We start from the raw sequence: 12,284 nt of genomic DNA, 5'->3' as shown, positions 1-12,284 counted from the left end.
TCACTGTGGTTCTCTGGTGGGGCCGGGGTGTGAGCTCCCAGATGCTCCAGAAGGGAGCACCCAGACTGTCTTCTCAGCTTGTCCAGATGTGGGAAGGTGTGAGATTTGAAAGCTGTCAGCAGTAAAACAACAAAAATGGACCCTTCATTAAACACATCCTCTCTCACTGAGACACAACCCCAAGCATTCTCAGATGTGTGAGAGGAAGGGGACAGAGTTCCTGGGTTCCTTCTGCATGGCCCACTTGCACCTGAGAGGTGAAAAGTCGAGGCTGGCTTTGTGCAGGGCAGGTATGGAGTCCAGTGGCTACACCTGTGTCAGGGAGCAGAGGATTCACCATGTGCGTGAGTACTGATGAAACTGATGGAGCCCCTAAGTTCTGTGTTAGCTCTTGGGTTCTGGAACTTCCCTTGAGCCCAACTCCTTCGGCATCTCTGTTAGCACCAGAGTGTTCTCTAAAGACAGGACCTGAGAGATATGCTTAACCAGGGTACATGTTAAGAAGAGATGTGCTGAGATTTTGTTTCCACACCTCTGGGAACAAAAAATGCCACTGCTCTTTGCATTTCTCCAGAGGCTGGCAAAGGCGACAACTGAGCTCGTAAGTACTGCAAGCTAAATACACTTGGGCACAGAAGCGAACGAGAAAAGAAAGAAGGAAGAGTTATTGAGGCAACAATTTAGATTTAATTGCATTTGATATAGACCACCCTTTAAAAATAGTTTGGTGGGTAAAAGGCTGCAGTAATTTATGGAACGTTCTGCTTGCTTCCAGGGAAGTTGACAAGTCTGGACTGAATCAAGAGAATCAGCATAAATCTCAGCCGATGCCTAATTTTAGAGATGTCTGGTCTTTGAAGGAGTCTTGCCACAGCCAGATGGGGTGGGAGACAGCATTTGAGGGTGGAAATGCATGAGGTGCCAAACTGAAGCTCAAAAGGTTAAACCCATTTTTGTGGCTGATAAATCCTGAGCGAAAATGAATTGGTTTGTGGGAAGAGTTTTACACTGTCAACCAGAGTCCCTGGGGGAGGCTGCGGAAGTCTTGAAGGATCACAGGTAAATGAATATTTAATTCCTCCAGGCCTTGATGTTGTACATCCCTAAGAAAAGGAGCTCATTCTCCCTGTGAGCCGCTGAAAAGGAGATAGCAGCGTGACCACAGGCGGGTCATCCGGCCTCTCTGGGACTTTGCTGCTTTGTGTGTTCTGTGCGGAAGTTTCCCTTTCCTCTGTGTAGCTGACTTCAAAGCCCTGCTTCAGGTCATGATCACTTAGAAACTTTTAGACAAGGTTTCCAAAGGAAGGCCTCTGTCCTATTCATTTCTGTAGTGCCTGTTGTATCATGAGCCTCGGCACTTGGAGGCTTTCAGTTCTCATAGACCTGAGGCTGAACAGAAAGGATTGAGCTGTTGACCTTAATGGTAAATCACAGCTCTGAGTGTCTGTGAATGTGAATTTAGCTCACTGTGGCCAGCCTAGGGGAGGGCGTGTTGATGTTGGCATGGCCGTTACACTCCTCAGAAGTTTGGCTCTCTTGCCCTTATTATTACTGTGATGATGATGATGATGATGATGATGGTGATGTTATTCTGGAGAAAGAGAGAACAGGAATGATGAAACATTCTGAAGAAGCTGAATAACTATTTCTTCATTTAAGAGTGTGTATTGCCAGGAGCCAAAGAGTCTAGGCTCATATTATAACAGGTTTGAGGTTGAAGATGGTGGATTTGAGAAATGTTCTCCTATCATCTGCAACAGAATCTTTTGCTACATGCAGATTCCTGGCCCTGGTCTTCTTTGGATTCTGCCCAGGCATCTATGTTTTAAACAATCTCCCCAGGTAACTGGGATGCATCCCAAAGTTTCACAATCACAGGCATGGAAAGTTATGACAGTTTTGTAGGCTTGGGGACAGGAGAAACTTAGCCCAAGCCGCACAACAAATGGATTTGTTACGGCCCATGGGCCAGAGCAGTCTTTGAAGCATGGAAATTCTGAGGGTAATGTGTGTTAGCTGTGTGACGCTGCGTGAGTGACATCAGGGCCTCTCTTCCCTCATCTGTGAAATGGGCATATTAATGTCCTCCTTGTTATAAAGATTAAAACAAATAGAGTAAAGGGCCTGGCACGTAGAAGGCGCTCAGGAAGTGATAGCTGCCGTTATCTTTTGTGTAGCTCCCGTCAGAGTGGGATATTCCCAGGGCAAATGGGAATTTACCCATATGGGGAAGGAAGACAACTTCTTTTTTTTTTTTTGCATCTGTTACATATATAACATTCTTTTTTTTTTATTACATCATAGCTGTGTACATTAATGTGATCATGGGGCACCACACACTGGTTTTGTAGACCGTTTGACACATTTTTATCACACTGGTTAACACAGCCTTCCTGGCATTTTCTTAGTTATGGTGTTAAGACATTTACATTCTACATTTACTAAGTTTCACATGTACCCTTGTAAGATGCACCACAGGTGTAATCCCACCAATCACCCTCCCTCTGCCCACTTACCCCCTCCCTCTTCTCCCTTTCCCCTTCCCCTTATTCTTGGGTTATAACTGGGTTATAGCTTTCATATGAAAGCCATAAATTAGGTTCATAGTAGGGCTGAGTACACTGGATACTTTTTCTTCCATTCTTGAGATACTTTACTAAGAAGAATATGTTCCAGCTCCATCTGTGTAAACATGAAAGAGGTAAAGTCTCCATCTTTCTTCAAGGCTGCATAATATTCCATGGTGTACATATACCACAATTTATTCATCCATTCGTGGATTGATGGGCACTTCTAAGATCCTTTTCAGGACTAGGATAGGGGGCATATTGTGTGTGGAGTGGGGAGGGCACGGGCTCCTTTGATCATCTTCTAAAAACTCTTACAAAATGTTCTTCAAAGTATGTTTCCTCTGGTCACATGTTAACACCGGAAAGATCACTGTAACGTGTTCCCAATATACTGAGAAATTAAGAGGCATTCATTTGTCTTTTTTACTTTTATTCACTTTTAAGTTTTAAAGAATGTTTCATCATACAAATCTCAAATTTTACATGAAAATAGAAAGACAACACGAAGACCCGCATGTGTACAGCCGTCGCTGATTTGCAATGATTATTGATCATGGCCGACGTTCTTTCAGCTGTGCTTATGTCCTCTCTACCCCCAATATCTTTTTATCCATAAGCATTTTAGTTGGTAACTCTAAAATAGAGGAAATTTTTTTTAGAAAAAAACCAATACCATGGTTTTCACTTTGCTTATGAACTGTAGGGCTTTTTAACCATATGATTTTCTTGGTAGTTATGTAAAATATTTATAAGATTTTAAAGTCAAATCTTCAAAACAAAGCATAACCAAATAAGTCTCACTTCTATTTCTGTTCTGTCTTCCCTATTTTTTCCTTCTACCATAGGAAATGTTTTCTGGATTTTCATCATTTGCCTTTCCATATTTAGGTATCAGAGATGGATGTATATCCATCTAAAAAAATTAAAAATCTATTTGATATTATCAAATAGTGTTCAAATTTTTCTAATCATCTATAATTATAATTAATTCACTAGGAAGAGCAGTATTCTAGCTTTACCTTACTTTGTTCATTAATAATGATCTAAAATACATCTACCAAGAGAAATTTTGCTTCACTATTTGGCTACCCAGATGTACATTTTATATAGGAAGATCCACGTTAAAAGATGACTTTTTAAATTTATTTTCAGAATAATTAGTTGGGAGTTACGTATTCTGCAAAGGTGACTAAGAAAGATATAAATATTTTTGGTGTGTGTTTCAATCTATTGTAATTATTGTTTATCTTCTAATTGTGCCAAGCATGGCCATGGAGAGCCCCCTCAAATTGGCTTTTGGACCTTTTAATGTGCCAATAGCAGCTTCAATAAGTTCTTTTCCTTCTGCTATGACAAGGTGTTCCAGGCTCATCTTGGGTATTCTTTGCTCAGACTTGAAATCACCCATTTCTCCCAGGACCTGAAATCTAACACCACAATCTGGGTGCTAAGGGTGCTCACTGTAGCCTGTTGGTTATTATTCCTAAGCTTCCACACTGGAAAGAGCCAGAAAACAAACACTGTTTTGTACATTGTAATTTTATACCAATCTTTCCAATGTAAATTCAGGACTAAGATATTTTTATTTACTCTCTTCTATCATATATCTGTATCTCTTTCTCCCATTCCCAGGTGATGCTTCTAATGACACCAAATAATTACTCATTTGTTTCAACTCATAATACACACAGAATAGTTTTAGAGTAAAATACCAAGACAATCATCAAAAATATAACTGAAGCAAAATATATTTTGCAGTTTTCCTGTCCTTTGGGTTCCCCATTAGGCTGTGAGTCAACATCTTTAAAGTCCCTGATTCCTCTTTGTGTAGCTGTGCTATCTGGTCAAAATGCAGATTCATGGGTTTCACTTTGCTTATGAACTGTAGGGTTTTTTTAAACCATATGATTTTCTTGGTAGTTATGTAAAATATTTATAAGATTTTAAAGTCAAATCTTCAAAACAAAGCATAACCAAATAAGTCTCGCTTCTATTTCTATTCTGTCTTCCCTATTTTTTCCTTCTGCCATAGGCAATGTTTTCTGGATTTTCATCATTTGCCTTTCCATATTTAGGTATCAGAGATGGATGTATATCATAGTTTATTTTTTTTCCAATTTAATTCTTTTTATTCATAAAAAGAATGAGTACTCTATTAAATACAAAGTTTTCTATGTGTAAGTGTGATCAGACTTAATTGTATTGCTCATATATTCTATGTTCTTATTCATTTTTTAAATCTACTTGACTCCATAATTTCTTTTCTTTTTTTTATTGTTGGGGATTCATTGAGGGTACAAGATGTGTCACACACTGAGACCCCACCTCCCTCCCTCCTTCCCTCTCTCTGCTCTTCCTTTCCCCCACCCCCTCCCTCCTGTCTCTCTCTCTGCTCTCTTTCCCCCACCTCCCTCCCTCCTTCCCTCTCTCTGCTCTTCCTTTCCCCCCACCCTTCTCCCTCCTCCTTTCCCTCTCTCTCTGCTCTCCTCTTTCCCCACCCCCCACCATGTAATTAATTGTCATTAATTGTCCTCATATCAAAATAGAGTACATAGGATTCATGCTTCTCCATTCTTGTGATGCTTTACTAAGCATAATGTCTTCCACTTCCATCCAGGTTAATACAAATGCTGTAACGTCTCCATTCTTTTAGTGGCTGAATAGTATTCCATGGTATACATGTACCACAGCTTATTAATCCATTCCTGGGTTGGGGGCATTTGGGCTGTTTCCACATTTTGGTGATTGTAAATTGAACTGTGATAAACAGTCTAGTCCAAGTGTCCTTATGATAAAAGGTTTTTTTTTTCCTTCTGTATAGATGCCCAGTAATGGGATTGCAGGATCAAATGGGAGGTCTATCTTGAGTTCTTTGAAATTTCTCCATACTTCCTTCCAAAAACGTTGTATTAGTTTACAGTCCCACCAGCAGTGTAAAAGTGTTTCTTTCTCTCCACATCTGCACCAGCATCTGCAGTTTTGAGATTCTCGCTGGGGTTAGATGATATCTCAGGGTGGTTTTTTTTTTTTTTTATTAAATCATAGCTGTGTACATTAATGCAATCATGGGGCACCATACACTGGTTTTATAGACCGTTTGACATATTTTCATCACACTGGTTAACATAGCCTTCCTGGCATTTTCTTAGTTATCATGTGAAGCCATTTATATTTTACATTTACTAAGTTTCACATGTACCCTTGTAAGATGCACCGCAGGTGTAATCCCACCAATCACCTTCCCTCTGCCCATCCTCACCCCTGCCTCTACTCCTTCTCCCCATTCCTTCTATTCTTAGGTTATAACTGGGTTACAGCTTTCATGTGCTAGCCATAAATTAGTTTCATAGTAGGGCTGAGTACATTGGATACTTTTTCTTCCATTCTTGAGATACTTTACTAAGAAGAATATGTTCCAGCTCCATCCATGTAAACGTGAAAGAGGTAAAGTCTCCATCTTTCTTTAAGGCTGCATAATATTCCATGGTGTACATATACCACAATTTATTTTATTTTTTATTAATTTTAAATCATAGCTATGTACATTAATGTGATCATGGGGCACCATACATTGGTTTTATAAACAGTATGACACATTTTCATCACACTGGTTAATATGGCCTTCCTGGCATTTTCTCAGTTATTGTGTTAAGACAGTTATATTCTACATTTACTAAGTTTCACATATACCCTTGTAAGATGCACCGCAGGTGTAATCCCACCTATCACCCTCCCTCCTTCCATTCTCCCCACTCCCTCCCCTCTCCCCATTCCCCCCAATTCTTAGGTTATAACTGGGTTATAGCTTTCATATGAAAGCCAAATATAATTTCATAGTAGGGCTGTGTACATTGGATACTTTTTCTTCCATTCTTGAGATACTTTACTAAGAAGAATATGTTCCAGCTCCATCCATGTAAGCATGAGTGAGGTAAAGTCTCCATCTTTCTTTAAGGCTGCATAATATTCCATGGTGTACATATACCACAATTTATTAATCCATTCCTGGATCGATGGGCACTTGGGCTTTTTCCATGAATTAGCAATTGTGAATTGGGCTGTAATAAACATTCTGGTACAAATATATTTGTTGCAATGTGATTTTTGGTCTTCTGGGTATATACCTAGTAGAGGAATTATAGGATTGAATGGCAGGTCTATTTTTAGATCTCTAAGTGTTCTCCAAACATCTTTCCAAAAGGAATGTATTAATTTGGATTCCCACCAGCATTGCAGAAGTGTTCCCTTTTCTCCACATCCACGCCAACATCTCTGGTCTTGGGATTTTGTGATATGGGCTAATCTTACAGGAGTTAGATGGCATCTCAAGGTAGTTTTGATTTGCATTTCTCCGATGATTAAGGATGATGAGCATTTTTTCATATGTCTGTAGGCCATGTGCCTGTCTTCTTCCAAAAAGTTTCTCTTCAAGTCCCTTGCCCAGCCTGAGATGGAATCACATGTTCTTTTCTTGCTTATACGTTTGAGTTCTCTGTGGATTCTGGTTATTAAATCTTTGTCAGAGATGTAACCTGCAATTACCTTCTCCCATTCTGAGGGCTGTCTGCGTGCTTTACTTACTGTGTTCTTGGCTGTGCAGAAGCTTTTTAGTTTGATCAGGTCCCAGTAGTGTATTTTTGAAGCTGCTTCAATTGCCCGGGGGGTTCTCTTCATAAAATACTCGCCCAGACTGATATCTTCAAGGGTTTTCCCTGCACTCTCTGCTAGTATTTTTATAGTTTCATGTCTTAAGTTTAAATCTTTAATCCAGTGAGAGTCTATCTTAGTCAATGGTGAAAGGTGCGGGTCCAGTTTCAGTCTTCTACAGGTTGCCAGCCAGTTCACCCAGCACCATTTGTTAAATAGGGAATCTTTCCCCCACTGAATGTTTTTAATTGGCTTTCCAAAGATCAAATAATGGTAAGTAGCTGGATTCATCTCTTGGTTCTCTATTCTGTTCCAGACATCTACTTCTCTGTTTTTGTGCCAGTACCATGCTATTCTGATCACTATTGATTTATAGTATAGTCTGAAATTTAGTAGAGTGATTCCTCCTGCTTTGTTTTTATTTGTGAGTAATGTCTTGGCTATTTGAGGTTTTTTTCTGATTCCATATAAAACGAAGTATTATTTTTTCAAGATCTTTAAAGTATGACAGTGGAGCTTTAATAGGGATTGCATTAAAATTGTATATTGCTTTGGGTATTATAGACATTTTAACAATGTTGATTCTTCCCAACAATGAGCATGGTATGTTTTTCCATTTGTTAACGTTTTCAGCTATTTCTTATCTTAGAGTTTCACAGCTCTCTTTATAGAGAAATTTCATATCCTTTGTTAGATAAACTCCCAAATATTTCATCTTCTTTGGCACTACTGTGAATGGAATAGAGTCCTTAACTGTTTCTTCAGCTTGACCATTGTTGGTATATATAAAGACTACCGATTTATGAATGTTGATTTTGTAACCTGAGAGGCTGCTGTATTCCTTGATCACTTCTAAGAGTATTGTAGTAGAATCCCAGGTGTTTTCCAGATATACAATCATATCATCTGAAAAGAGCAAAAGTTTGATCTCTTCTGACCCTATATGGATACCCTTGATTGCCCTTTCTTCCCTAATTGCGATGGCTAAAACTTCCATTACAATGTTAAAGAGCAATGGAGACAATGGGCAGCCTTGTCTGGTTCCTGATCTGAGTGGAAATGATTCCAATTTAACTCCATTCAATATGATATTGGCTGTGGGTTTGCTGTAGATGGTCTCTATCAGTTTAAGAAATGTCCCTTCTATACCAATTTTCTTAAGTGTTCTGATCATGAAGGGATGCTGGATATTATCAAAAGCTTTTTCTGCATCAATTGAGAGAATCACATGGTCTTTGTTTTTTAATTTGTTTGTGTGCTGAATTACATTTATAGATTTACGTATATTGAACCAGCCTTGAGATCCTGGGATAAAACCGACCTGGTCATGATGTATAATTTGTTTGATGTGTTGCTGGATTCTGTTTGTTAGGATCTTGTTGAATATTTTTGCATCTATATTCATTAGTGATATTAGTCTATAATTTTCTTATCTTGTTGGGTCTTTTCCTGGTTTGTGGATCAGGGTGATGTGTGCTTCATAGAACGTGTTGGGTAGTCTTCTTTCTTTTTCTACATTTTGAAACAGGTTGAGTAATATAGGTACTAGTTCCTCTTTAAAGGTTTGGTAGAATTCTGACATGAAGCCATCTGGTCCTGGGCTTTTCTTTTTATGGAGATTTTGTATGGTTGATGCTATTTCAGAACTTGATATTGGCCTGTTCAACATTTCCACTTGATTCTGGCTAAGTCTTGGAAGATGACATGCTTCCAAGTATTGGTCAATTTCCTTCAGATTTTCATATTTCTGAGAATAAAGTTTCTTGTAATATTCATTAAGGATTTTTTGAATTTCTGAGGCGTCTGTTGTTATTTCGTCTTTGTCATTTCTGATTGATGACATTAGAGATTTTACTCTTTTTTTCCTGGTTAGGTTAGCCAAAGGTTTATCTATTTTATTGACCTTTTCAAAAAACCAGCTTTTTGATTTATTGATCTGTTGTATAATTCTTTTGTTTTCAATTTCATTTAATTCTGCTCTAATTTTGGTTATTTCTTTTCTTCTGCTGGGTTTGGGGTTGGAATGTTCTTCCTTGTCCAGTTACTTGAGATGTCCCATTAAGGTGTTAACTTCCCCTCTTTCCCTTTTTCCAGAGGAAGTCTTGCAGTGGTATAAATTTCCCTCTTAAGACTGCCTTTGCGGTATCCCAGAGGTTCTGATAATTCATGTCTTCATTGTCGTTTTGTTCCAAAAATTTGGCAATTTCCTTCTTAATCTCATCTCTGACCCAGCTATCATTCAGCGTAAGGTTATTTAACTTCCATGTTTTTGTATGAGTATGCAGAATCCTGTTACTGAGTTCAACTTTTTTTCCATGGTGGTCCGAGAAGATGCAAAGAATAATTTCTATTCCTTTAAATTTACTGAGGTTAGACTTGTGACCTAAGATGTGATCGATTTTGGAGTATGTTCTGTGGGCTGATGAGAAGTATGTGTATTCAGTTTTGTTGGGATAAAATGTTCTGTAGATGTCTGCTAAATCCAAATGTTGGATGGTTAGGTTTCAATCTAAAATTTCTCTGCTCAGCTTCTTTTTGGAGGATCTATGTAGTGCTGCCAAAGGAGTGTTGAAATCTCCGACTATTATGGAGCTGGAGGAAATCAAGTTGCTCATGTCTGTTAGAGTTTCTCTTGTAAATTGAGGTGCATTCTGATTGGGTGCATAAATATTAATAATTGAAATCTCATCATATTGAGTATTACCCTTAACAAATATGAAGTGACCATTCTTATCCTTCTTTACTTTTGTTGGTTTAAAGCATATGGTATCTGCAAATAGAATTGCAACACCTGCTTTTTTCTGATTACCATTTGCCTGAAATATGGATGAGCATCTTTTCACCCTGAGTCTATATTTATCTTTTAAGGTAAGATGTGACTCTTGTATGCAACAAATATCTGGCCTGAGTTTTTGTATCAGTCAGCTAACCTGTGCCTCTTTAGAAGGCAGTTTAAGATGTTCACATTAATAGAGAATATTGATAAATCTGGTACAATTTGGGGTATTGAGTTGTTTGAAAGTCCAGTGGACATTTTTAATCCTTTCGCCTCTGTGGAAGTTGGAGTTTGATCAAAAGTTTCTGAGTGAGTTTATTTTTGTGTAGAGGATTGGGTTGGTCATTATGGCGAATATCCTGAAGAACTGGTTTGGTTATGGCAAATTTCTTCAACATATGAATGTCATTAAAATATTTCCTTTCTCCATCATAAATGAAACTCAGTTTAGCTGGATACAGGATCCGGGGTTCAGAGTTATTTTGCTTTAGGAGATTAAAAGTCAATGACCACCCTCTTCTGGCTTGAAAAGTTTCAGCAGAGAGATCTGCAGTCATTCTAATATTCCTCTCTTTGTAGGTAATGGATTTCTTACGTCTGGCTGCTTTCAGAATTTTCTCCTTCATATTGACACTAGTGAAGTTAATTATGATATGTCTGGGGGATGTCTTATTTGGATTGAGTTGTGCTGGGTTCTGAAACTGTCTGTTATCTGAATTTCAGAATCTCTTAACATATCTGGAAGATTTTCTTTCATAATTTCATGGAGAAGGGCCTCTGTGCCTTGCAAGGCCACTTCATCACTTTCAGGGATTCCAATGAGGTGGATATTAGCCCTCTTTGAATTATCCCAGAGCTCTCTGAGAGAATGATCCGTTTTTGCTCTCCATTTCTCTTCCTCTTTGAGAGTTTGGGAACATTCAAAGGCTTTGTCTTCAATGTCAGAAATCCTTTCTTCTTCTTGCTCCACTCTTGTTACTGAGGGATTCTACTGTATTTTTCAGATCTTTGAGGGCTACAAATTCTTGCTTCAGTGTGTCAAAATCTTTGGTGGTTTTGTCTTTAAATTCGTTAAATTCTTGAGACAACTTTTGAATTTCTCCTCGAATTTCTAATTCCAACTCTTGAATTGCTCCTCAAATTTTTAATTCTAAATTTTCCTCCATACTATTAATCTTGTTTGCAATCCAAATTCTAAATTCGATTTCTGACATCTTGGCCAGCTGTTTTTGAATGGGATCTTTAGTTACATCTGCCATATCTTTCCTTGGGGGGCTTGATCTATTCTGGTTATCCATGTTACCAGAGTTTTTCCGCTGATTCCACCCCACGATTACTTTATGCCATTTGATTTTCCCCCTGGAGCTTTGTTGAGGACCCGTACAGTGCTATGGCCTGAGAAACTGGGGACCTGTTTGGTGTGGTGGGGCTAAGTGGTTCTTTCTTGTTTTCAGCTGGTTCCTGTCCGACCCTAGTGAAACAGTTACTCTGGTTTGAAGTTTCAGCTGTGGAAAAATACCAGCAATTACGTCACCCTGCCCCCCACAGGCAACAATTGGAAAAGGAAAATTAAACCTTCTACAACCACACACCCAGGGCACCACCTGAATAGTCCTTGGGCGATTGGCTCAGTTCAGAAGGTCCAAATCAATTGTCTCAGTCAGCACCTGTCTCAGGTGGGAGAGTTTCAAAGGTCTCTGGCAGCTGGTTCGCAGGGGTCTGGTGACAACTCAGAAATGACTTGCTCCAGTGCTCCATGAAGTCAGGAGGACCCACCCAGGAAATAGATTAGTCTGGGAAGGTTGATGTCTCCTTCTCCACCTTGCACCTCTGATACACCCAGTCACTGATAGCTCTGCAGGGCTGCGACCCAGTTGCCTCCAGTGTGCAGATAGTCCAGGTTATCTGCATACTTTGTACCTGCCTGAATCACAAGGAAATCTATATCTGCTCATCCAGGCTGCTGTTCTCTGTCTATATCCAGCAGGGGGAGGTGAGCCCTGACAACCTTGGGCTCTTGATGGAGGCTGGGGGGTGTTCATTCAGTTTCAGCCCCACCCCTGATTGATGTTACTGACAGAACAGAATAGAACAAGTTTGCAGGAATTTGTTTCTGTCCCAGCTATATTCCCCTGCAGAAGAGAAGCTGTTTTGAGTTCCCAGAGCGTGTGCTTCAAGCCCTGTCTTTGGCCCTGCAGGTTTGTATTTGGTTAGCTGTCAGTTCTAGCCTCCTGCGTGCCTTTGTCTATAGGCTGATGATCCCCTGAGGGCTGGGTGCGTCTTAGGCTCAG

Source organism: Nycticebus coucang, chromosome 19, assembly GCF_027406575.1.
Source record: "Nycticebus coucang isolate mNycCou1 chromosome 19, mNycCou1.pri, whole genome shotgun sequence".
Lineage (NCBI taxonomy): Eukaryota > Metazoa > Chordata > Mammalia > Primates > Lorisidae > Nycticebus > Nycticebus coucang.
This window is presented reverse-complemented; position numbering follows the sequence as displayed.